Source organism: Podarcis liolepis (genome assembly GCF_965112155.1).
Source record: "Podarcis liolepis genome assembly, chromosome: 10".
NCBI lineage: Eukaryota > Metazoa > Chordata > Lepidosauria > Squamata > Lacertidae > Podarcis > Podarcis liolepis.
In genome coordinates, this window is record NC_139562.1 from 24,877,744 (window position 1) to 24,899,632 (window position 21,889).

Below are 21,889 nucleotides of genomic sequence, written 5' to 3' on the forward strand. Positions count from 1 at the left end.
CCTGCTCCTGCCAACCTAGCAGTTCGAAAGCACGTCAAAGTGCAAGTAGATAAATAGGTACTGCTCCGGCGGGAAGGTAAATGGTGTTTCCGTGCGCTGCTCTGGTTCACCAGAAGCGGCCTAGTCATGCTGGCCACATGACCCGGAAGCTGGACGCCGGCTCCCTTGGCCAATAAAGTGAGATGAGCACCGCAGCCCCAGAGTCGGACCTAATGGTCAGGGGTCCCTTTACCTTTAAAGTGCATTATACAAATGTGACACTAGATGGTGATGGTGAGCTATGGCAAATTCAATATATTTTTTCAAAACCTTTTTAAAAAAAAGCATTTTCACATCTTTTTTTTATATGTGTCTAGATTCCACCGGGGATTTGTGAACTAAAGGCAGAGATGAGTGTTGACCTCAGCCTCTCTAAACCCCATTAAGATTTCTCAGTGGCATGATAGGCTGGAATTCAAGAGGGGCAGTTCTCCAGCATTCAATCACCATAGCACAAAAAGCTTTACTTGCAAACTTCCAGTAGCATGCAACACAGGAAACTTGGCAGTGAAAACAAAAAACCAAAAAAGGGTGATGATTTGTGTTTATTTCATGTAGGTGAAATACATGGTTTGATAGTGTGGGACTGGTTGAGAGGCAGTGAGTGTCTCAGTCTCACCAAGTGAGCTTCAAGGGGGAAGAGGCACGGAGATGGAACATTGCTTAGTGGTAGAGCACATGCTAGCATGTAGAAGGACCCTGGTTCAGTTGCTGCCATCTCCAGTTAAAAGGACCAGCCTAGCAGGAGGTGGGCAGGGGCGAAACTTGGCCTGAGATGCCGGACATCCTTTGCCAGCCAGATAAGACAATGTTGGGCTAGATTCCATTCACCCTCTTCCGTCCAAACCTGAAATTTTATTATATGGCTGCATTTGCATGTAATGCTAAGTTTATAGGCCTAAACTAGGGTTAGTAGAACTGAAGTTCAGGAGTGGGGAAACTGTGGCCTTCCAGGTGTTGTTGGACTACAGTTCCCCTCACCTCTCACCACTGGCTGTGCGGGTGGAATTTGGAGTCCAACAACATCTGGGGGGGGGGGAGCTTCCCCATCCCTGACTTAGTTGGTATATTCCAGCTGTCAATTGCAACTATGAAAACATTCACCGCTCTGCAGTCCAGGGTTCCTAGGTTTGCTCTATTTGCAAAGTTTGCAGTGCCATTGAACTCAAGGAAATAGGTGCTTTGGGTCTTTTGAGACCTATTCCTTATGGAGAATTATATTCTGCAAAGCAAGCACAGACCAAAGCAGAGTGGCTTCAGGATTGCAGCTATAGCCTTCAAAGTGCCTTGCAAGTGCTAATTAACCCATCCCTTCATTCTATAAATAGGTAGGAAATGCTTTGATGGGGTAGCACAAGAATCCAGAAGTCTGCGAAAGTAAATGTGGAAATATTAAGAGCAGCAATATATATCAAAAGGATCTCTTCACTATCTTTTGACTTTATTTTCTCTCTCTCTCTCGTGCTTTCCATTGAAAGCTTTTTGTGGGACCGGGATATATATTATTTATTCAGGCATAATATTTATATACTCTGTTTAGTATGCAAATTCCCTAGGCGGGTCACATAAAAGATAGTTAAGATCATTAATGGGAGAAAAGGAAAAATCTATATCACATTACAAACAAGAATATGAAGAAATCTATCAGTTAAAAATAGGGAAACTGTCAATAAAACATTCAGTAAAAACTCAACGAAAGAACAAAACACAAAGATGAGATGAAGGTTACAAACCACTGGAAAATTGGCCAGATAGATGGATCTTCAGGAGGCTTTTACAATTTGCCACAATTTGCTTCCGCCACACAAACAGCACATGGGAGGGAGTTCCAGATGTCAGGGCCACAACCAAGAAGGCCATGTTGGCTGGGGCTGATGGGAATTGTAGTTCAGCACACCTGGAGTACACCATGGTGGTGGAAAATGCTTAAAGCATTACGCTGTGTTGTCACAAACCCAATCTTCTGGTTTGGGGTTAAAAGCCTGTGGAGGAAAATTCATCTGTCAATATATCTATAAGATCTTTAGTTCGATTTGCATCAGGAATATTTACCATAAAACAACAGGATTCCCACACAGCATTACAACAGAGCAGGAACTGGGAACCTCTGACCCTGTGGATACTATTGGACTACAATTCCTATCATCCTCAGCCAGCATAGCCAATGATCAAGAATGATGGGAGTTCTAGTCCAAAACTACCTGAACAGCCGCAGGTTCCCTAGCCTTGCAATAGAGGCAACTCTGCAATTAGTGGTTTGTGGGCTGTGAGGCTTCATGAGACATGGCATGACAGTTTAATGAACGAATGGGCAGGGATGTGGGGCGGGAAATTTCCCAGGTTGTTAATTTTTTTTGGGGGGGGTGAATCTGTTTCATAAGTTCATTAGTAAACAATGAGCGGGTGCCAACTGCAAACAATTTCAAAGCGCTTAACTTTGTTTACTAAATATGAGTAAAACAAGACATGCGGAATTAGATCACTCTCCAAGGCATCAGTCAATTTTCTAATGTAAGCTGGAAAAAATGCTATGCAAATTATGCTAATCTGCATAGGACACCCCCCCCCCAGAACATTGTCCAGAAAATCCACAATACTGCAGGCACTGCAGGTGGGGAAAGGATAAACAGTATATAAACTACTGGGGATGGAAGGAACCTGGATATGGTCTAAGAAGATCAGCTGTTTTCATGGGGCTATACAGAGGCATCTGTTGTACATAGGACCTCACTCTCTGGGCTGACTTCACCTCTCTTCCACCTGCCTACTGGATGTGTGGGACAATAACTGGATAAATATCTATCCATTCGGTCACATCAGGAAAGTTGGTGTGGGCTTCTTCTGCTCCTAGAGAGTCTGTTGGTGTTAAAACACTGACAGAAGCTGCACTGAATGCTCAATCCCTGCTGGGGGAGCACATTATATTACCCTGAATACAAACACACGGGGACTCTTGAGTATAGCTACGTACATTTATTGCAGGAAATCTGCACTTGATAGAAGACCCAAGTTTTGTCCAGCTACGAGGACAGATCCGCACAATGCACAATAACCTCCAACACACATTTAAAGCACATGACCACCTGCCCGAAAAGAGTGCTGGGAATTGTAGCTCTTTAAGGGGGAAACTACAGTTCCCAGATTCTTTGGGGGAAGTTGCCCTGAAAGGTGGAGATGCTAAACACCAAGAGTCAGCCCCTGAATTTCCCTTTTAGTGCTAGAGCAGGACTGTAGCTTTAGTACTAAAATTCACCTAGATCTGGCATAGATGTGCAAGAGGCTATCTACCCACACATTCCTAACATCTTAGCCTCCCTAAGGGAGGAGTGTGACCTGTGATGCTCATCTAGATTACAGGGTATGGCAAGCAGAAAGCAGGAAAGGCCAGGGGGAACCCCAACAAAGCTGCCTATAGGAAAACAACAGAGCTGACTCAAAACAGGCAGGCTACCATGCTGTTCACATACAGATGTGGAGCAGGTGGAAAAATCTGGCCACAGATCTGGCCCGGAGGATAATAGGCATATGGTTGTGGCATGGAAGACCCGTCAGTCCAATAGGTTGTTCTGTGCCATAGAAGAGGGATTCCCTCCAACCTTCCAGAAGGTGCTGGACTCCAGTTCCCAGCAAGCATGGCCAGTTTATTTACATGACTATCCCTCTTTTCCTCCAAAAAGTTGAAGATGGCAGGCATGGCCCTCCCTCACCACATTTCATCCTCACAGGAACCCTGTGAGGTAGGCTAGTCTGAGAGACAGTGACTGGCCCAAGGTCACCAGGTGGGCAGGGATTTGAACCCTGGCGTCTCACCACTGCACCATATTGGCATTGACCAAGGTCAGTGGTCAGGGGGGTGAGCAACATCCAGTAACATTTGGAGGGCTGCAGATTCCCCAGTCCCTGCCTTAGAACTTTGCCACTGGTCCTTTCCACCTGACTTCCAGTTTCCACTCATATTAGCCGGAAGCTGCTCTTTATAAGTGATAAGTAAGAGCTGATGTATTAGCGAAGGCAGTTGGAAAGGTTGCATTAAATATTCTTTTGTTCTAATTCAAAACATTGCAATATGGATGCTGTCAAGAAACCTGTTGCACTGAGAACATTCAGCCTTCCCAAGGGGAGAGAATACCCCAAAATCACACACATTCTCTCTACAGTATATGTATGTGTATATATGTGTATGTATGTATCTGTCTCTCTCTCTCTCTCTGTGTATGTCTGTGTGTGTGTGTGTGTGTGTGTGTGTGTGCGCGCATATATATATATATATATATATATATATATATATGCAGGTTTTGGTGTCTTCGGGTGTCTTCCCGTGTAAGAGTTGGGGTGTCTAGGCGACGTTTCGACGAGGTCTCACTCGTCATCTTCAGGCTGGTGCTTTCGGCTTCTTGTTACTGGAACAGAGCAGGATCTCAGTGTTTGAGTTCCTATAAATACTGTTGAGGGGGTGTGGTGTATTGCCTCCAACGTTCTGGGCAGAGAGGAAGTTCCCAGGTTAGTGTGCCTTTTCTTCTTTTGTTCCTTAATTACTTGAGGGATATCTTGAGTGATTTCTTGAGTGATATTCTGAGTACCACTTAGGTGGGTCATTAAGTGTGGATTAGTTGCTAAAGCTTTCGTGTCTTGACCTCTTGAGCTTGTGAAGAGTTTTTCTGAGAAGATGGCTGTACTGCACTTAGTTGTGCTCTGGCTTGGCTTCGTGTATAGGGGCGAGCTGTGGTTTTGTGCCCTGTGCCAGCCAGATCTGTGTAGGGATTGCAGGGGGGTGCAGCATCCGGAGGTGCCACTATGGTTTGGCTACTGGATGGAGTCTGTAATTTATCTGTGGAGAGGGTCTGGGTTTGGGTCTGGTGTGGTTGATTGGTGATGGCGTTCTGTGTGCCTCTGGTTCTGGTGTCGGTTTTTGTGGGGAGGGCTAATTTCCAGATGTCTGGCAGGCGGGACGTGTCGTCACGCTTGTTCATGTTGTGAGGGTGTTTCTCTATCTCGATGGCTTCCATGATTATTCTCTTGTGGTGATGTTCCATGTTAAAGAGCGATTTGGAATCTGCAAAATTAATTTCGTGTCCTGTTTCTTTCATGTGTTGGAAAAGAGAGGAAGTTTTTTCTTCTTTTTTGACGGCATTCCTGTGTTCTGCGATACGTGCATTTATTCGTCTGTTTGTTTGTCCAATGTACGTGGCTGGGCAGACTTTGCAGGGTATTTCATAGACCCCTTGGTTTTCCAACTGGATTTTATCTTTGGGGTTTCTGAGGATATTGGCTATTTTTTGGTTGGTGCAAAAGGCTGTTTTGATATTGTGTTTATGGAGGATTTTGCTAATTTTATCTGTAGTGCCCTTGATATAAGGAAGGAGGGCCATGCCATTGTTTTCTTCTGTGTCTTGGTTTTTGGGGGGTGTTTCTTTTTGGATTAGCTTCGTAACCCTGTTTTGCTGGTATCCATTGGCGATTAACACATTTGAGAGATTCTGTAACTCAGTTGACAAGTGGTCTTTGTCAGCCAGGCGTTTGGTTCTGGAGATGAGAGTCTTGGCTACGGAGTTTATTTGTGCAGGGTGGTGGTGTGATTGTGCATGTAAGTAGCGGTTGGTGTGTGTTATCTCTCTTCACTCAAGTGCCCATTAATGAAGCCTTGACAGCCATTCAAAACAAATACAATCCCCCCGAATACATCCTGGACCTGACCAACCACTGCCTAACCAACACGTACTTCATCCACAATGGACAAAGATACAAACAGATAGAAGGAGCACCTATGGGATCACCCCTCTCACCGGTCATCGCAAATTTGTACATGGAACACTTTGAAACCAATGCTTTAGACAAGTCAGAACACAAACCCAAACTTTGGCTCAGATATGTTGACGACACCTTTGTAATTTGGCCACACGGGAAAGAAAAACTAGATAGCTTCCTCACACATCTCAACAGCCTACACCCCAAAATACAATTCACTATGGAAATAGAAGCCAACAACCAACTTCCCTTCCTTGACGTCCTAATCTACAAAAAACCTGATGGCTCCCTAGGACACACTATCTACCGGAAAAAAACACACACCAACCGCTACTTACATGCACAATCACACCACCACCCTGCACAAATAAACTCCGTAGCCAAGACTCTCATCTCCAGAACCAAACGCCTGGCTGACAAAGACCACTTGACAACTGAGTTACAGAATCTCTCAAATGTGTTAATCGCCAATGGATACCAGCAAAACAGGGTTACGAAGCTAATCCAAAAAGAAACACCCCCCAAAAACCAAGACACAGAAGAAAACAATGGCATGGCCCTCCTTCCTTATATCAAGGGCACTACAGATAAAATTAGCAAAATCCTCCATAAACACAATATCAAAACAGCCTTTTGCACCAACCAAAAAATAGCCAATATCCTCAGAAACCCCAAAGATAAAATCCAGTTGGAAAACCAAGGGGTCTATGAAATACCCTGCAAAGTCTGCCCAGCCACGTACATTGGACAAACAAACAGACGAATAAATGCACGTATCGCAGAACACAGGAATGCCGTCAAAAAAGAAGAAAAAACTTCCTCTCTTTTCCAACACATGAAAGAAACAGGACACGAAATTAATTTTGCAGATTCCAAATCGCTCTTTAACATGGAACATCACCACAAGAGAATAATCATGGAAGCCATCGAGATAGAGAAACACCCTCACAACATGAACAAGCGTGACGACACGTCCCGCCTGCCAGACATCTGGAAATTAGCCCTCCCCACAAAAACCGACACCAGAACCAGAGGCACACAGAACGCCATCACCAATCAACCACACCAGACCCAAACCCAGACCCTCTCCACAGATAAATTACAGACTCCATCCAGTAGCCAAACCATAGTGGCACCTCCGGATGCTGCACCCCCCTGCAATCCCTACACAGATCTGGCTGGCACAGGGCACAAAACCACAGCTCGCCCCTATACACGAAGCCAAGCCAGAGCACAACTAAGTGCAGTACAGCCATCTTCTCAGAAAAACTCTTCACAAGCTCAAGAGGTCAAGACACGAAAGCTTTAGCAACTAATCCACACTTAATGACCCACCTAAGTGGTACTCAGAATATCACTCAAGAAATCACTCAAGATATCCCTCAAGTAATTAAGGAACAAAAGAAGAAAAGGCACACTAACCTGGGAACTTCCTCTCTGCCCAGAACGTTGGAGGCAATACACCACACCCCCTCAACAGTATTTATAGGAACTCAAACACTGAGATCCTGCTCTGTTCCAGTAACAAGAAGCCGAAAGCACCAGCCTGAAGATGACGAGTGAGACCTCGTCGAAACGTCGCCTAGACACCCCAACTCTTACACGGGAAGACACCCGAAGACACCAAAACCTGCATTCCTGTACCCGTGAAAATCTACGAAAGCAAATATATATATATATATATATATATATATATATATATATATATGGAGCAGGGCTTAAGACAGTAGCAGGGTCTCTGTGTTAGCTCAGTTAAGAGCACAGTAAGGTTAGAGATGCTTTAACGTTAAACGAAAGTGATCTCGACATGCCTCTACAGCTCATATTGAACACTGACGTCAGCCACAGACTACTTGAAATCTAGGTGCCACCTTGCATGTTATGCTTGGGGTGATTGCGTTGAAGGCCAGACCCATAATCCATGTTCAGAACCCTTGGGGCATAAAAAATATGTCAAGCAGCTGTAGGAGACCATGAAATTGATCAGCGCCGCAAAGTTGGGAAAGGGAAGAGAGGTCAATCTCTTACCCAAACAACCTTGTGCCCTCCAGATGTTTTAGACCACAACTGCCACGGGTTTCCTGTGTGGTGTTGTGTAGCTAAGCTATAAGAACCATCTAATCCGGTTTGCAAGTGTAGAGCTCAGATCTCTTAGCTCATAATCTGAAAGGTACATTTTGCTGCTGTGAACGCCATGCAATTTCCCTGTGGGTACGATGGCCGAAATCAATAGGAACATAGGAAGCTGCCTTATCCTGGTCTTATCTAGGTCTTATCTATTGCCTCTGCACTGACTCTTCAGGATTCAGGCAGGATTTTCTCCTAGCCCTTCCTGGAGAGACTGAGGATTGAATATGGAACCTTCTAGATGCAAAGCAGATGTTCCTCCTTAAGAGATGGCTCTTTCCCCCAGCTTGAGTTGCCCATGTGAGTAGCCCAGTTCTATAAGCTACAAGGTATGGTTAATGTGCGAAAGAGAATTAAACTGGATCTCATCCATGCAACTGTTGGGCAGCTATTCTTTTTAACTGCTCTTGGCCACAGGCAGCAAAACAGATGATGTGAAAATTGCCTGCTTCAGAAGCAATGCTTGGTTCTTCCGTTATGTTGACAGTAGTCTTGCACTCATTGCACAGAGTGAAGCTGAAAGAGTCAAGTAGTTCTGGGGCATGTGCAGAATGCCGGCTGAACTACGATTCTTAGTAACAACAACAAAAAGTGGCAATATGTGTGAGCCAGTGTGGTGTAGTGGTTAAGAGCGGTAGTCTCGTAATCTGGTGAACCAGGTTTGCTTCCCTGCTCCTCCACATGCAGTTGCTGGCTGGGTGACCTTGGGCTAGTCAAACTTCTCTGAAGTCTCTCAGCCTCACTCACCTCACAGAGTGTTTGTTGTGGGGGAGGAAGGAAAAGGAGATGGTTAGCTGATTCAAGACTCCTTAAAGGGAGTGAAAGGCAGGATATCAAATCCAAACTCTTCCTCCTCTTCTTCTTCTTTGTCATTGCTGTGCTCTATAATTTGCAAACCACCTTTGGAACTTAATTTATCCTGAAAGGCAGTTTTAAAATCCATTAAGTAAATAAATGTGGTATGTTCACTGTGGACAGTTACTTTTACTGAACAAGACCTAGCTGTAATTTGTCAGCGCTGACAACGAGGAAGAGGTCTCCTTTATGTTACTGAGTGCTTAGACCAACATGCCTCCTATGAAAAACATGTGCTGCACGCACCTACTTTAATTTTATTATTTTTAATGGTGCGGCCCTGTTTGATGGCAAAGTAACTCTTAAACTTTGACCTCCTTTTATATAGCAGAGGGCAGCCAAACACTTTTGAAGGCTCGTGACTTATTGCTGTGTACACCTAGAGGGCAGGAATGGAAAATGTTGGCTAAGCAGCTGGTTGCGCTTGAAAATAAGTTTTGGGTCATTATTTTAATGGCAACAACAACATGACAAATTTGGACTGATGACACTTAATGGCATAAAAATGTGTACAACTATGAAGGAAATGGAAGTGATGACTGACGCTTGCCCTGATGCCCCATCCACTAGGTGTTGGGGAAGAAGGTCAAATGTGCACTGGTATTTGGATGCTGTCTTATGATGACAAAAGACAAGGGAATGAGAATATTGAAAAGAAGGGGGCAGAATGCGGCTGTAGAGGTTGTCTTAAACAAGTGTTGGCATAAACTTCAGAAGGTGTTGAAATTCTAGACAGATTCTCTTTTTTAATTTATTTTTTTTTATTTAATATAATTTTTATTTTTTCAACATATCATTTTCAACAGTAATTAAACATACTTTCATTTCTTACACCATTTTTTTGACTTCCATCAATCGCATCTGAAAATTTTCCAATCTATTCACTTAGTATACATTTCTTACTTCCACTATTACATTTAACTCTCAAAACTAATGTCACTATTCTTTCTCTACTTTGCAATACTTCATATATTTCTCCTTACAAAACTTCTTGTAGTCCTACTAGCGTAATTTGTTGATTACAGTTGCTCTTCAAATAGTTCATTTATTTCTTCCAATCCGATGTGAATCTCTGGTCCCGCAGGTTTCGAATCCTTCCTGTCATTTTATCTAATTCTGCGTTGTCCATTAATTTTGTCTGCCATTCTTCTTTTGTTGGAATTTCTTCCTGCTTCCATTTCTGGGCTAACAAAACTCTTGCCGCTGTTGTTGCATATAAAAACAATTTAACATTCTTGCCTATTAATATCTTCACCTATAATATCACGTAAAAATGCTTCTGGTTTTTTTTAAAAAATGTATATTTAAACATCTTTTTCATCTCATTATATATCATTTCCCAGAAGTTTTTTACTTTCTTACATTCCCACCACATATGATAAAATGTTCCTTCTTTTTCTTTACATTTCCAAATTCTAGACAGATTCTCATGATGAAACTGATACATAGATTGATCTGATACTCATGGCACCTGGTGAAACAGCCCTCTGATTGTCCGACCGTGGCCCCAACTGCCATTAACCATATCTTGGAATGTCACTTTGGGCTGTGTACACATTACCCACTTCCTCTGACTCCAGCATACTCCTGCCACTGGTGCCTGAAGCCAAGTACACATTTCGTTAGCCACAACCCACATATAGCCTGTAGTTTCTTGAGAAACACTGCCATTTCCTCAAACCCAGCTTCCGTCCAGTTTATAAGCTGTGGTTGAGTTGCGGTGTGTGTGCATTTGAGACATCTATTGTGCATGCACAGATGACAGTGCATGTGTGGACGACAGATGCAGTGACTTGGAGTTTCAGGAAGCAGGGAAGAGTTACTAACATGGGGAAATGAATCTGGTAATACATCGGGTGAAGACATCTCTGCGCCCTCTCTAGAGTGTAAAGCAGCATGCAAATGTGACTTTTAATAGACAGCAGGGGAAACCACTTTGCTGTGTTTTAAGGTACTAATGTGTACATAGCCTGAGTCACAGGAACTGGTTGTAGGGACAGGTTCAAATGCAATTCAACAATTCTATTATTCCAGAAAGATATGGTTCTCTGTAGTGGATTTTCTGCATCAGCAGGGTGTTGGACCAAATGGCTTTTGAGGTCCTGCCAATGCTTTGATTCTGTTCTCAGCTAATGAATAAGAGTAGAGCTTACAAGCTTTGACTTTTGTTCTGTTCACATGGCACAAAAATGATGCCTTTTTAAAGAACAGATCAAAGTCCATTGAGTTCAACATTCTGTGAAAGAAATTCCAATAAGCAGTGGAGTATTTGAAGAAACGTAACAATAGTCCGATTAATGCACAAGTAGGATTTGAACTGCAACCAGCAGTAAAACAATTTAGGTACAGTATTAAGTTAGGATGAAGAGGGAGGTTAGGTATAATATGCAGCAAGATAAGGGGAAACAAGGAAACCACGGAGGGGTGGAGAGGAAGTTCACATTTCTTAAAAATATTGGGGAAACCAAATATTTTGAAACTTTTGAAAATCAAAATAAAATTGTAAAAAGAAGAGAGAGCAAAAATTCAGGCAGCAGATAGTAGGAAAGGCTCCTCCCTCCTGATGTTTCAGACTGCAACTCCTATCAACCGTGCTGGCTGGGGCTGAAGGGAGTTGTAATCCAAAACATTTGGAGGGCACCAGTTTGGGGAAGACTGGGGTAGATAATACTGTGCTAGATGGACACAGGAAGCTGCCTTATACGGAACCAGACCATTGGTCCATCCATCTCAGTACTGTTTACACTGATTGGCAGTAGTTCTCTAGGGTTTCAGGCAGAGGACATTCCCAGCCTTACTTGGAAAGATCAGGGATTGAACCTGAGGCCTTTTGCATACAGAGCAGAAGCTCTACCACCGAGCTGTGGCCCTTCCCCAAATGGCCTGGTCTGCTAGGCTTGTTCTGTTGCTAGGCTTGGGTAATTTGCAAGTGTCTTGTGGTTCTGCTGCTAGGCTTGGGTAATTTGCAAGTGTCTTGTGGTTAAAACCCAATTTATTTAGTTGGGCAAAAACATCTCTATTAACTTTAATTGAAGCTGAGCAACTGCATCCCTGGACACATGACGGAAACTAGACTGTAATCATGTACAAGGCAAAAGAAGCAGAGATTAGTGAGGCTGTACAAAAGCGCTCACCTGACTATGATTAATGGCGCTTTCGGACATCCAAGTCATATGGTGGGGTTTGTGGTCACCCTAAGGGAAACATGACACCTTCTTAAACCTGACATCATTTTGTCACCAACACACACTACAATGTCCGTTCTTGTCCTTCTCTGGCAGGCATAGTCTGTGAGGAAGACCCGTGTCTCACACACAAAACAATGGTAGGGGAAGTGAAGTCATGCAAGCCAGGATTAGGCACAAATAATCCTTCTACGTCCAAAAAGTTTCCAGGGATCAGCAACAGAGGAGAGCCAGTCCAGGCAAGGTAAATCACAGTGTCTCATTTTAGGTCAGGAAGTACAGGCTCTATTGTTATTTATTTATTTTCAACCATTTATATACCGTTTAATTGTAATACCCTCTGAGTAGCGTACAGGAGGAACTGAATGCAATGAAACTGTAAGTGAGTTAAAATGATAAAAACAGAATTCAGTTAAAACGCCTGCTGGTGTAACAAAAAGTCTTCTGCAGATGCTGGATGTTCCATATGGAGGGGGCCTGTCTGGCCTCTGCTGGAAGGGTTTTGTATAAAATAGGGCCCACAAAACTAGGCTTGGCACCCAGTGTGGCAGAACCAGTCCCACTGCCCTAAATCTGCCTCTGGTGGAGTTATGGTAGCTATCATAGCTAGTAGACACTGATGGCATTCTCCTCCATGAATTTGTCTAATCCTCTTTCAAAGCCATCCAAGTTGGTGACCTTCATTGCCACCTGTGTGGGAGTTCCATTATGTTTTTCTGTCCTGAGAATATGCTTATATCCATATTATTGAAATAGTTACTATTTTTAAACAATTGCAACTCCAACTTGTTTCGTTTTTTAAGTACAGTAATTGATTTTCATCCATCCAGTTTGAGCATAAATAATGTTCATGCTCGCCCTTATCTAATCTTCTTGTAATATTTCTATATGAAGACTGGAAGTTAATCACCCACACACTCAGAGATGAAAACGATGTGATGATCTTCAGCAGTAAAACTTGCAGCTTCTGTAAGAAGGCAATGTGTTTGCTTTCATGCAAAGTAATGCAGAATTTGGTAGGTGAAGAGTATGGATGCTAAATTAAAGTTACTGAAGAATTGCAGAAGCTGATGCTACTGGCTATTTTATTCATTAACACAAAATTGAAGATACAAAATCTGTATCTCATTTATCTTACATAGTTTTCCAGTTCTCATCATATGCACCTATTATTTTTAAATCAAGGGGAAATTAGGCTAATCACAAATGTATTATGTCTAAATTGTGCTGTTTGTCAATTAATCAACCTCTAATTAGCATATAATTAACAATAACATTGTTCAGGGAAGCGGTCTGTGATAAGCTAGGAAATCAGGAGCCAAGAGTTGCGCTAGGGGACCAGAGTAGAGGAACAAAGCCAGGAGTCAAAACCAAAGAGGAAAGTCAGGGCTAAAGGACGAATTTGAAGACAGAAACAAGGGGAAAATAAAAGTTAGGGCCTCGGGACAGATGAGGAGGCAGGTGCAAGCAGCAAGACAAAACACAGGACTGGAGAACAATCAAGGTTGCAGGAGCACCTCAAGCTCATATATTCCCTCCTTCCTTTGGAACTCCCAGTGTTCATTTAGCTGCAAACCTTGGTTTCCTATCTTGTCTAAGTGGTCAAACTATGGTTTACACTTGCCTGCAAACTGTAATTCAGGAAACGGGCGTGTGCATGCCCAAGATTACCATAAACAGCTCTCCAAGAGTTGTGTATAGTCAGCTTCCGCTTTATATGAAGAGAACTGACCATGGAGAGGAAAGGTAATTTTGGACTGAATATAATGAGGGCACTTCCAGGTTGGCCTTTCTGCTCTAGAAAAATGATGTACGGTATGTCTTCTCCTGAAGGCACACTCAAGCACACTACCTCTGCTCTTCATTATAGCTGCTATTGGCATTGTCACTGACAACACCATATGTTCTCTCTCTCTCTGTGTGTGTGTCCTGTGAGGAGGAAGAGCTTTCACTTTTAAGCTAACTAGAGTGCCATGTGATGGCCAAACTTGGGGAACTGTGATTGTTGAGAACAAGCCAGGATTATTGAGAACAAGCTAGGATTGTTGAGAACAAGCCAGGATCTCAAACCATGGTTTGATTATAATTTTGTTCCCATTAACTATGGTGTATGTAAACCACAGTTCCCTGAGTTCTGTTGGCAATGGGGAACTGTGTTTAGATGAAAAGTGAAAACAGATGCTTTTGATCTCCCCATGAGTACAAAATATGAGGAGTGTGCAAGGCAGGAAGTTGAGGCTTTTTGTGGCAACTATAATGGAAAGTATAATTTTCTGGACTGAACCTATTTATGCACCTCTTCTGCATCTCACTATCTTCAAATACTAACCATTCTCTGCCTGTCCTGAATATCTAGGTCAAATAGCTGAATCGAGTCAAGCTCTTTTCACTTTCCTAACTTCTAACGATTCTTTAAGTCAAAAGACAAACTTCTGTGAACTGTTGGGCACTTCAGTCTTGTATGAGAAAGGTGTAAGAAACACTGGGGCACAGAGCATAAAAGGGAGGTAGATTCCACAAAAAGACAGCAAGAACAGGAATTTATCAGCATAATGAAAACAGCTACAGTGAAAACAGGAAGGTTTGGTCATGCACTGCAGAGGGAATGAATGTAGATGCATGCATATAACATTATTAGACACTAGCTATGATAATTATAGGGCACTTTCTTTTTGCTTTGTCATGCTGTAGCTGAGACTTTGGACAGTGCAAAAGGTGTGGCAGCTTAAAAGCTCCACGCAAAACTCTTGCATTCTCCTATCTACACCTGGTTGTAGGTTCAGGACAGCCAGGGAACCTTTAAAATTATTTTACTATTAATGTAAAATCAAACAGGGAAGTATTTAATAGTAAAATATTAAAGAGACATAGGAAACCACAGCCCTTTAGGGCAGTTCTAAAATCACTTTTCTGAAAGCGCCCCTCCACTATAAAATATCTGAACATGCTCCCATGTTAGAAACTGATTGAGAATCAGATTTTCCTTCCTCTGCTTGCTATATTGTGTAGTGGTGAAAACGCGATTGAATTGCAACCTGCACATTTTGTTGTCTTTCCTCCTTGTCTAGTACTTCCTGGCTCCTGTGTGTTTGAATTCCACTCCTCCCACAAAAAACCTGATAATTAGTTTAATATTTCAAAATGGGTAACTGCAGCTTAATTTTTGCATTTCCTGGTTTATCTAATGCACACATTGGCACTGCTGAAAACAAGCACTGTTTGGCTTAATATACCCGCCACCTTAGCTAGGAGCCAGACTGGCACCAGTTTCTCCATTTATGGAATGAGCAACCAAGGAGGCATCTTAGCGCAGAGCAAGGCTGGGGAACCTGTGACCCTCCGGGTGTTGCTAGACAACCACTCCCAGCATCTTTGACTGTTGACCATGCTGGCTGGGACTGATGGGAGTCTGGAGGAGTGCAGGTTTACCCACCCCTAGTTTAGGGCTTTGCCTGTTTGGGAAATAATAGTCACATCAGTGTTGCAATAATTATTGTCCTGGATTCTGAGCCCTAGGCTCAATGCTGTCCAGGGAGACAGGGCAGAAGCTTCTCTCTAGCCCATCCACTGTCTCAGGAGAGAAGCAGGTGAGGAAGTGGGCAAGTTTTCTCATGCAAAGAAGATCTGGAGTTTCTCAGGGCTGAGGCAGACAGCCTGTTCTCAAATCTTAATCTCCAGAGTTCCAGGATAAGGGCGGGAACATAAGCATGAATGAAACACCTAGGCAATTACTGGGTGATTTGTAGCATTACTGCATTATTTAGTACAGCATCCTGTCCTTGCCCAGAAGCAATTTTTTACTCGCCGTTGGCAAGAAGGCAAGGAATAATTTGTAGGACTGCAAAGTTTAATCATTTGATTCATCACTCCACTGAACAGACATACCTGATTAATCTGGCAACAGGGTGGCGGCTGTGTTGTATGGTTCTTTTAAATGTTACATTATTTTCAATTTGTGCATATAAAAACTGCAGTTGGCAGGCACATTGCAGAAGTGCAAGACAGAATGCCCTTTCTAAGATAGTTCCTGCTGATGTATCAATACACCTAAGGACAAAGTGTGCTTTTCCTTCAAGGCTGTTGTAGTAGTCATATGCAAACTGCTGCTAACCAGTTCATCAATTAAAACTCATGGGACTAATCAATTTAAGGTTAATCAACTTTAACTGTCCTAGTTGATTAATCACAACAACTGTGATGTTCTGGGAAACAGCCCAAAGCTCTGGTAAAACCCACTGCAAAGATTCACAGGAAAATTGGAGATGAAAAGTCTGCCTTGCGGGGTTTAGCAGGGGAATTGGCACAGTTCCAATGTGTTTGGCCCGTGCACTCACTGCCAGGCATCTAATACAGCCCCCACAAAATGGAAGTGCCCTGTCTCCATCAACAGTGAATGTATCTTGACAAGAGACTTGAATGTACAACTATTGCAAAAAATCAATTTGTAGAACAACCACACCAATAGATCAGTTTAAAATGCCAAACCATAATTATTTTTTAAGCTAACCCCCTACGGAGCAATTTTGCTAATTGTCAACCAAGTTATGCCTCCCCCAACATTCACCTGATACCTTAATTTTCATTTACAAGTCTGGTTACTCTTGTTTATTTCTTTGCGATACCCATAGAATCCAGATCTTCATCTTATATCAGCATACTTAGGGGTGCAGGGTAGATTACGAAAGACTGCATTTTCATACTTAAGTAGTAGCTGCTTTTCTCTCACGGCATTTTAATAGGTTACACAACCAGTTGCCCGAAGCTCACAAGATACCGTATTTTTCGCTCTATAAGACGCACCAGACCACAAGACGCACCTAGTTTTTGGAGGAGGGAAACAAGAAAAAAAAATTCTGAATCCCAGAAGCCAGAACAGCAAGAGGGATCACTGTGCAGTGAAAGCAGCAATCCCTCTTGCTGTTCTGGCTTCTGGGATAGCTGCGCAGCCTGCATTCGCTCCATAAGACGCACACACATTTCCCCTTACTTTTTAGGAGGGAAAAAGTGAGTCTTATAGAGCAAAAAATACGGTACTTGTTTCCCTCCCTCTTTGTTGGTCTTTTCCTCCTGTCTTATGTTAATCAGCCAGGGAGCCTAAATGCTCATTCCTAGGCATGTTTACAAGAAGTAATTCCCACAGTGACTTTTAGGCTGTGTATGCACTGTAGCTTTAAAGCACATTCAAAGCACATACTTTCCCTCAAGTAGTTCTGAGCACTGTAGTTTACCCACCAACACTGCCCCGTCCTCATTTGGGATATCATCTGAAGGCACATACAAACAGATACGTTTATTCAAGGGTTGCTAGCTTCAGCTGTAGACAGGATGGCTCTTTCAGACATGCTGAATGTACCCGGGGATGCAGTGCGTGGTGAGGCGGGCGAAACGGATGACGACAGGGTTAGCAAGGGCAAGTGGCCATGATTCAATCCCACTCTCTGTGCACATTCAGAGTCATTACTGGCATCTGTCTGTCTCAAGAGACAATGGAGTGTGCCTCCGGGGGCGAAGTCAAACTGCTATGTTAGTGGTTTGAGTGACCATCTAGGGGTGCAAGCCTGGGCAGTGTGTCTGGAGATCCTGGGCTGCCCAGATGAAAAGACCCTCCCTTTGGCCTCACTGGTGTGGTACACAGGAAAGCAGAGCAATATGGTTGGCACCTTGGCTGCAAGAGTTGCCAGGAGGAGGCGTACAAGGCGCTGCTATCCAATGGTCTTAGGGACCCCACTCCAGATTTGTGTAGGGTTTACACCTTAGCCTTTTCTCCTCCCAAAGATGTTCTGCAAGGCAGCGGAGGTTTAGGATTAGAGTTTTCCATTTCCTAGATAGACTCCCTGTTCCAGGTTGGCAAACCCTATCTGCCCTACAGCACATGCAGAAACCACTGGCTTGACCATTGGACCCACTATTGGTCTTGTCCACTCAATCTGCCAGAGCCTGTCTTCACATGCAGGGGAAGCCCCTAACTCACCAAGGGTTTGGGACCCCACTGGCTACTCTCTAGCCAGCCAGTAAAAGCTGTTCCCGGGGTTTGGCTGCTGTTACATGCTGACAACTTCTGAGAGTCACAGGTGAGAGCTGAGTACAGGGTGGGGACCAAAGGTGGACAAACTACCCCAGAAGGAGCACAATGTGTCTCCTACCAAAGGTACGACCCCACCCCTAAAATACCCCATACACCTCATACTACAGAGTCCTCATACTGTGTTTCAGTTGCAGGTAAAAGGTAAGGTGAAGGACCCCTGGATGGTTAAGTCCAGTCAAAGGTAGCTGTGGGGTGTGGCGCTCATCTCGCTTTTCAGAGAGCTTCCCAGAAGTGAAATGTAGCCTTCGAGATGAAAAAGATTCTCCATCCGAGCTTTCGATCTCTGCCATGCTATTGAACAAGTGTGTTTTTGCTTTGTCATGCTGCCACTGGCTGCTAGCCCAGAACAAAAAGGGAGTGGCCCGTTAAAAATATCCACACAACGTCTTTGGTCTTGCCTGTGTCTATGTGTGTCCTGTGATTTCTGGGAGGTAGCAGAAAATGAAGTGTTCCTTTAAAAGCTTATTTAAGACAATGTTATTGAAGGCATTAAACTTGTTTATATAAGGCCTTAACTGGTTGATCTGCCTGAAGTGTGGCACCCTTGTTCTGATCACAGTTACTTGAAAACAAGTTCCTTTTATCTCTGTGAAATGTGATCCAAAGTATACGTAACTTGGATTTATATGACGCCTGAGGCCTCATATACGGTAAGTGATCCAATAATAAGCATGGGAAGGGAAAAACAGCAGTGTTACTTTACCCCTTGTTCTTTATGGGAATTATTCACCAGGGACCAGAGGAGATACATACAATAGTATCTGAATTCTAGCACAAGTACTAATCAAAAAGGTGCTGGTATGTGGTGTTCCTGATGGATCCATTCCACGATCCTAGCTAGTATTCCAAAATACCCCTAGTACAGTTTTCATACTTGTGCGTTTAAAGACAGAAGAGACTTTGGAGAAATAAAGAATACACATTTGCTTTGGCTTGTACAGTTTGTGTCCTGAGATGTAAATGAGCACAAATCTGATTCAAAAAATGGCGGCATTCAAGAACCAGTGGGAGAATATTTCAGTTTCCCAGAACACTGGTCTCCTGACCCAAGGGAGCCTTCAACAAAATACTTTCAGAGGCTCCAGTGTGAGATTGCGGAACTATATTTTATCAGAATGTTTTATTCTATTTGCTTAGGATGCAATCCAGACCAAGGTCCACTAAAGGTGCTAAATTAGTAATTATTGCTAATTACTCCTGCTGTGATTAGCCGCTGTTCTTATCTTGTGTATATTTGAGCTTTGTACACACAATGTCACAGACGGCACATTTCAGGTTCAATCTTTCCCTCTAAACTCAGGCATGCAGAATGATAAAGTCACTCTGTCTGATTGCCAGCTGAAGCTCACATATTTGATGAAGTCGGCTTTCAGTCAATGAAAATGCATACTACAATAAATCTGTTAAAGGTTCCAGCAGACTCTTTTTATGTAAACTGTTTGGTAAATTTCAGCCTTTTTAAACACCATCCCCAATGCTAATGCCCGTCGAAGCACTTAAATCAGCAGATGCCATCCTTTTGGAGCAAGTGGGCACATATGGAATTTTGAAAACCATATAATGGTAGAGTTGGAAGGGATCTTGAGAATCATCTATTCCAGTGTTTCCCAACCTTTTTGGGGCAAAGGCACACTTGTTTCATGAAAAAAATCTCGAGGCACACCACCATTACAGCCCCGTGACCTCAGCGCGCAGCGTCACGCCGGGAGGGACATGAATTGCTAGCAAATTACATAATCACCTCCTTGAGGGCTGGCTCATCTTCTCCGAAGGCAGAACCCCATTAATTAACAGCACAGACTCACACCATAGCCAAGACGAGGGGGGAAAACCTCAGTCATGCACATGTGGGGGCTAAATGAGGACGAAGACCGGGCAGAGAGCAGGGTTCAAATCACCCCACCTGGCCAGGACAATCCCTGGGTGCTCCCTTGGGCCACTCGCCTGACCCACCTCACAGGGCTGTTGTTGCGAGGATAACACGGGGAGAACCACGCGCGCCCCCGGGAGCTCCTTGGAGGAGAAAGCGGGCGATGAATGCAATGCACGAAATATATGAGAGGCGACCAGGTTTTGCAGGTGAGGGGCCCCCGCCAGCCTCCGCTTCCAACACCCGGCGCAACGACGCCGAAGTTTCCTCCCGGGCTCGGCTCGGGGAGCAGCGCTGCTCCCCCCCAGCTCCCCTTTGCCCTCCCGGCTCTCTCTGCCGCCCACTGGGGACCCCCCTCACCTGCCAAGTCCGGAGCGCCGGTGGAAGTTGCATGCATGCATGCAGGGCGCCGCGTTGCCATTGCATTGCACTGCACTCCATGCAACGCCTGCACGCATTCATTGCCTTGCCCGACGCAGCCCTACCTGGGGGGCAGCCTCCGCCTCCGCGGGGATCCCCGGGCTCCATCCTGCCGCCCGATCTCCGCGGGGGCGCAGGCAGGCTGCGCGGGGTCTGCGCGGAAGAGCCCCTGCCCACCCGGCCGCCGCTGCTGCGCTCATTCCATGGCCGGGAGAAGAGCGCTTCAAACAAAACGCCCGGCCCGCCAGGCCACGCTGGGAAACGTAGTTTGCGCACCCCGCGCGGGCGCGGAGCCCAAGGGCGAGGGGACTACAGATCCTGGCAGCCCCCGCGCCGGGGACGGAGGGGGAGAGGCCGGGTGCAGGGATGGAGGGACGGGTGGGCGAGCGAGTGAGTGAGTGGCAGCCGCCAAGCCTTGGCCGAGAGCCAGGAAGGGCCTCCCCGGAGGAGGAGGAAGGCGCAGAGCAGGAGGGAGGGAGGGAACCCCAGGGGTCATCTAGTGACGGCGCCCCAATCGAAAATTTGACTTTAAAAAAAAATATTTCGAATTTTTTAATTTTTCCCGCGGCACACCAGGCAACATCTCGCGGCACACTAGTGTGCCGCGGAACAGTGGTTGGGAAACACTGATCTATTCAACCCCCTGAAATGCAGGAATATGCAGCTGTCCCATACTGGGATCGAACCTGCAATCTTGGTGTTATCAGCACCACGCTGTAATCAATTGAGCTATCTAGGCAGGATAACATGGGCACCAGTCACAAAACGAATACCACATCTAAAAGCAGAAAAAGGGACAGGACCACAACATGCTACAGGCACCCTCTCCCATCAATGGAGGGAAAGGCACCTATATCAGGCACTGCTTTATTCGCTGACAGAGATAAGTAATTTGCATCTGCCCCTTGCTCAGAATGGAAGGGAAAGTGGATGTCTGATCCTTGCATTCAATGAAATGTGAGCATTTTTAAGGAAGTGTCTGCAGTGTAGGAGAGTTTGAGCCAGGGCGAACAGGAACTGAGCAGAAAGAGCAAGCAGTCTCGCTGAACTCGCTAGAATAATTGAATCTTAAGAGTTGGAAGGGACCCCGCAGGGTCATCTAGTCCAACCCCCCTGCAATGCACGAATCTCAGCTAAAGCATTCATGGCAGATGGCCATCTAACCTCTGTTTAAAAACCTCCAAGGAAGGAGAATCCACCACCTCTCGCGGAAGTCTGTTCCACAGCGGAACAGCTGTCAGAAAGTCTGCCCCCCCCCCCATGTTTAGTCGGAATTTCCTTTCTTGCAACTTGAAGCCATTGGGTCTTGCTGCCAAGGAGCCACGCTACCCCCCCCCCCAAAAAAAAAAGGAACGTAGCGAATTCGGTCCGGTTCGATCCGTGGCACGTAATGAGGAGGAAGGAGGAAGAAGCCTGTGGGGGGGAGGAGAGTCACAAAAAAAGCAAGTCATGCTTACTTTGCCTTTGACTCAGCGCAGAGCTTCAAGGAACTTGGCGAGGCTGGGGAGGCGGGAGGCCACGCCCCCCAAAATCCCCGGGCTCGAAGCGTCATAAAAGGCGTTC

General features: G+C 44.7%; 1 long non-coding RNA gene across 3 annotated transcripts; it reads right to left on the reverse strand.

The window, feature by feature from the left end:
• Positions 1-1,379: 1,379 nt before the first annotated feature.
• On the reverse strand, positions 1,380-21,865 carry LOC310687304. Of its 3 annotated transcripts, none has more exons than XR_014516371.1 (4): positions 21,784-21,865; positions 12,810-12,918; positions 11,901-11,960; positions 1,380-2,021 (listed from the first exon to the last, which is right to left on the reverse strand). It is a non-coding gene; the product is annotated as an uncharacterized lncRNA (long non-coding RNA). The 3 variants fall into 3 exon arrangements; XR_014516372.1 differs by lacking the exon at positions 21,784-21,865 and adding an exon at positions 16,523-16,719; XR_014516373.1 differs by lacking the exons at positions 1,380-2,021; positions 12,810-12,918 and adding an exon at positions 9,493-9,969 and having other exon boundaries at positions 21,784-21,862.
• Between the last annotated feature and the right edge of the window lie 24 nt (positions 21,866-21,889).